We start from the raw sequence: 5,538 nt of genomic DNA, 5'->3' as shown, positions 1-5,538 counted from the left end.
TTGAAAAATTTCATTTGAAAAGTTTATTGAAAACTCTCCAAAATGGTATTGCACAATCTTAGATGACATTACATAATTAGTGAAGAAAGTTGAATAAATTGTCTGAAAAGTAGCGTGACAAGCATAAAATAGTGATAAGAAAATTATGATTATTCTTCTCAGTGCAAAATTATAGTTTAAAGTTGTTGCTAGTTAAGAAAATTATAATAATTTGAAATCCTCATTGAAAAATGATAATTAAAAAGGCACTGCATAAACTTAAAAAGCTAAGTATAATACCGAAAACTTTTATAAAATTGCTATAATTATTCATTAATGTAAAACTTGTAATATAGGATAATTAATATTTAGAGGTGGTTTTAGAAAATGGTGCAAAGTGAAACAATGTAAATCGAGAAAAATATTTTATGAATAAATAAATTTTTACAAAATAATACAATATGAACATTTTTATCTAAACACTATTAGAGTTTTACTGAAGTAATTTTCAAACAAAATGTTTCTGTGCTAAATCCCGTTGAGTTGGATTGATAGATGGAAGATATAGTATCCCACACGTCATTAATAGACACATCTTAGGCTTTCTTGAAATTAATCCATCCTTGTCCTTTAGCGAGGTCTTTGGAGCAGAAAGTGAAGCCTACATAAGCTTCGGGCGACAATTCTTCAGTTCCTTTACGAACAATTTGGTTGATAGCCTCTTTTACCCATGCTACTGGATCGGCACCTTCTGAGATCTCTTTAATTCTAAACTCCAAAGCTCTGGCTGATACACCAAAGCGTTTACATGTTTGTGATTCATCTTTAATTATTATAAATTTTTCAATAATATACGTCTATTCACTACAAGAGGTAAGACAAAAATGGGGTACGCGCGAATGAGCTGCTTAATATATAGAACTTTTTTTCTTGAACCAACATTCTTTACACCAAGCTGTGAACTTGTAATATTCGATTCCTTTCCGGTCACAATTGTACTCTTCATCGTGCTGGTATACTTCTTTTTTCTGACAAAACGAACAAAAACTTAATCCGCAGTCGCTGCAGTTACACGCTTTCCTCCAAGCACAATTAGGCATCTTCACTCTAGAAAGGTTCGTCTTGAAATGACTACCAGAGCCTTTGGAAATGTCTTTTATTCGATTATGTCTGCTCGCCTGAGCTCTTCAATTATTTCCCAAATTCTTCTTCTTTGTTTAGATATTTAAGTGTGTTTACGAGATTATTTGGTCCATTTGGCATCTTCGCTGTAGAACGGAATTCACCTTATTTTTATTCGATGATACCTGCTGTTCTAAGCTCGTGAATTATTTGATGGAATTCGTCATCTTCTCTGTTGAGCTGTTTTAGACGATCAACAAGTACGTTCGGGTCTGTCCAACCTTGGAGCCACGTAGTTTGTCTTGGATATTTCCTCACTTTTCTACGGCAATTGTTCTTACATAGAGGCTTAATAATCTCATCAAATTTAGTTGATCGTTGTTGATGTTTTAAAAACCCTCTTGAATCTCTATGTACCCCCGACAGTTCCAGTATTTGCCTATATAGTTGCAAATCGGTGATGGTAAAAGCTCGCGGGGTTCTGCAAAACACTAGCTGTTGCACGCCGGGTGTATTTTTAAATATTTTGTTGTCTACAATTATATTTTCGTCATTGAATTCTAAGCGAGAGCGTCCAAGTAGCCATTCTCTATTTTCAAGCACAGGTCCATATATCGAATCATTGTCGTTGCATGTAACACTGTATTGATTTGATGGTGGCTGCTCTATATCCTGTAAATCGTGATTTGGTTGTTCTGTTACGTGTTGTATATGTCCGTCTTGATGTGATAATATAGTTTCAAGTGGTTCTGTCACAGGTTTAAATATACGTTGAAGCTGTTCTTCATGGCCACGTTCAGACCTTTTAAGTAAATTATACTTTTCTCGAACAGCTTTAGCAGGCTTTGGCACCTGTTGCTTATATAACATCCTGATGTTAAATGAACATTATATGCGAGTGAAGTTCTATTTACAGCATTGATATCTGCCTTTCCACTGACACGTACCTGACTGACGTACACCTGACGTATATCTGACACATACCTGACATGTACCTGACATGTACCTGACGCGTATCTGACACGTACCTAACACGTACCTGATACGTACCTGACACGTACCTGACGACGCTGTGACGCGTAAGTTGACGCATCTGACGACGATGTGACACCTGTCAACGTTATCTGTCATAGCTGTCAACGTTATTTGACCCATCTGACGACACTGTAACGTGTAAGCCGACCCATCTGACGACGCTGTGACACGTAAGCTGACCCATCTAACGACGCTGTGACACGTAAGCTGACCCATCTAACGACGCTGTCGCTTCTAGCAACGCTGTACCACGTAAGCTGTCGCTTCTGCCAAAGCTGTGACGTGTAAGCTGTCGTACCTGACTGACGTACACCTGACGTATATCTGACACATACCTGACACGTATCTGACACATACCTGACATGTACCTGACATGTATCTGACACGTACCTGACACGTACCTGATACGTACCTGACACGTACCTGATACGTACCTGACACGTACCTGACTTGCAGTATTTAATCTTAGAAACCAGTGAGCAGGGGGTGTCTTTCTTCTGTCGGGGGTGGTAAAGATACGGGAAAGTGTAGAGCGAGAATACTTCTTTCCAAGGGATGAGGAGACATATGTACCACCGCTCCCTAGAGAGGAATAACATACCTTATTGTGGAAAATAAGCGGGTATTTGTAACATATACTTTTTAATAGTTTTCACTCATGCTTCTGGTAACTATCTGTCAATGTTAACTTTATTTTTCAACGGAATATAAAATAGTTTTAGAAAAAACAATTCATGCCTTGCTCATTTTTTGTTTCAGTTTTTCGAAATAATTATAGCGCTTTTTAAAATAAAAAATTTACAAATTTTGACATAATTTTCTAGGGATTTTTTCTTTTCTATTATGATTTCTCAATTTTCTAATGTTATAGGGGATAGCTAAGTTGGTTGTTCATTTTTTTGTTACAGTTTAATTTTTCGAAAATACTTATAGTGTTTTTAAAATAAAACATTTTTACAAACTTGACATATTTTTTCTAGGGCTTTTTTCTTTCAATTTTCTAATGTTAGACGGATAACTAGGTTGATTGGATGAAAGTGGCTATTATTGTGTTATTAAAATAATAGAGGAAGAATATACACTGTTTAGAAATGAAATGCATTTCCTCTAATAATTTTCGTCTTCTGACGCGCTTGTCAGAACTTCACAGCTAAAAAATGATTATTCTGTTTTTATTCTTTTTTTAAAACGTATTATCATTTCAGGTCGGATATCTCGTATATTCTATATCAGAATTTAAATGTAATGATATAAATATTTGTGTATTAATAACTTACTCGTAGAGGACCGGCTCTCCCAACAACTTCAACATATCATCGCTACAAATAATTATATTTAATACAATTTTACATTTTATGAACACTTTTCAAAATAAACACCACTACTTATTTTTAGCAGTTGCAACTGTAGTCTTTTAAAATTATTTTAGAATAAAATAGACCGTTAAAAGCTTACATTTAATTCATTTATGTTAATTTATGAATAATATTTGGTAAGTTGTGTCTGTTAGTCAACATAAAAAGTTGTCCAAGGGTGACCAAGCGGGGAGGTAGACACTTTCATCAAATTTCTATAAAACTTGACTACTTCACCCTCAGGATAATGGGGGAATAAAGGACTTTGGTTAAGTACTGGGTGAGGGTAATTAAAAACAAGAGAAACTCTACTTTTTATTTTTATGTTTCCATCTGAAAAAATGTTACTACAGATTAGTACATACAAAATATAAAATTTCATAAAGTTTTATATATTAAATACTTACAACCGGCGAAGTTCTCATCAGATCTCTGAAAAAAGAATATGAAATAATTATTTCTGTTTTAATATAAAATTGAAGATTAGAAACTCACGGGTCATTTAGGACCAAAAGTCCTGATGCCGTTGATACACTAGAAAAAAAGAAAATCGATGATTTTTGGATCGGTTTTACATTTTGAGTACTTACAATTCCGTTGGCTCGCTGTAAAAAAGGTACGTTTTTAACATACTAATTTTATTTTTAAACCTCTTGTTTACTTACTTATGTCGAACCAGACACCCTGCAAAAAATATGTTAAATTTTCGGTTTAAAAATATTATAAAACGACCTACATCTATTTTTAATTACCACAAAGGGGTCGGGGGCACAAAAGACCCAGCGGGTACCTACCGGTGCCAGCTGGTATGTAGCCGATTTCTTAAATTTTTCTACAAACTCGTTCCTAAAAACATAATTCATTAATTTTACCAATAATATAAAGTTGATTACACTTACATGGTCACTTCTAATTTAATAAGCTTTAAAAGATATCAGCAGCTTTTATAAGCCACAAGAGTTGTTTACGGCACTTTTGATTTTATAAATGATTATCTGAGGTTTTTTCTATAACACTCACTGATTATTATTTATTACTATTATTTTTCTTTGATATCTCATGTGCATTTTGACCATCTAATGTTGAGTTATTGACTTGCTGGAATGAAAACAACTATTTTAAATAGGTAGCACCACACATTTTCCGTTGTATTTTTTGTTGAGAATTCGTGTATTTTTGAAAAAACACCATCTGCTTCTGTATTCTATTACAAAATTTTAATATAGGATGTCTATATAGAGAAAGAATAAACACGATGACCCCTAAACCGATATATATGATTTGGACTACCACTCAGAAAATGTATACGGAAACGAAACCTCAACACATCTATCTCGCAACCCAAGCACTTGGCAACATCTCACATATGTTGAAGACTTTTCAATATTTATATTATTAGGTAAGACTGTGTAAAATATTATAACTACAAAAAGGTACAAAAACTTACAGCTCTAAAGTTAAAACTTTGGGTCTCCTAAAAATTCCTTCGTCATTTTCCACAAGTTTCTAAAATGTGTCACTGCCTTATTTTCATAATCTATTTGGTGTACTCCTCGTTTAATGTATTTGTTTTCTTACTCCTTGTTTCTTAAAAGGCGTTCGGTGCAGCGTCCGTGTTACCGAACTCATCATGTTTATAGTTATATACATATGTATTTACTTTTATATAGTTTATGTCCACATATCGCTACGTCAAAAGTTACACAAGTTAGCATTATCCTTTTATGATGAACTATATATTATAGATACAAAATGGATCTTTTAAGATTGTCTACAGTTTCATTTACCCTGTGGTTGCTTCAAGATTGAGAAAACTTATGTTTCTGTATTCTACAGATTTTTAATATAGGATGATTATCTCTAGAGAAAGAATACAACATCAATCTTATTTTAGACTTCTATCCTTTTAATAAACACAATAAAACCTAAACCACCCTTAATGTAAGATAATTCTACACCAGGGTGTAGTTGCCCCCGGTCCATATGGTGAAAGACTCGTGAGATAGAAAGTGTGACCCTGTTGGCAAATCGTCACACAGTTCTATAC

At 33.9% G+C, this 5,538-nt stretch overlaps 1 long non-coding RNA gene across 1 annotated transcript; it reads right to left on the bottom strand.

Annotated features, from left to right (window-relative positions):
* Nucleotides 1-4,256: 4,256 nt before the first annotated feature.
* Nucleotides 4,257-5,058, bottom strand: LOC130451969 (uncharacterized). Its single transcript, XR_008910810.1, has 3 exons — nt 4,939-5,058; nt 4,391-4,589; nt 4,257-4,337 (listed from the first exon to the last, which is right to left on the bottom strand). It is a non-coding gene; the product is annotated as an uncharacterized LOC130451969 (long non-coding RNA).
* Nucleotides 5,059-5,538: the final 480 nt, after the last annotated feature.

This window comes from Diorhabda sublineata, chromosome Y (genome assembly GCF_026230105.1).
Source record: "Diorhabda sublineata isolate icDioSubl1.1 chromosome Y, icDioSubl1.1, whole genome shotgun sequence".
NCBI classification, from domain to species: Eukaryota; Metazoa; Arthropoda; class Insecta; order Coleoptera; family Chrysomelidae; genus Diorhabda; species Diorhabda sublineata.
The sequence above is the reverse complement of the archived record's forward strand: the minus strand, read 5'-3'. Positions and strand labels throughout refer to the sequence as shown.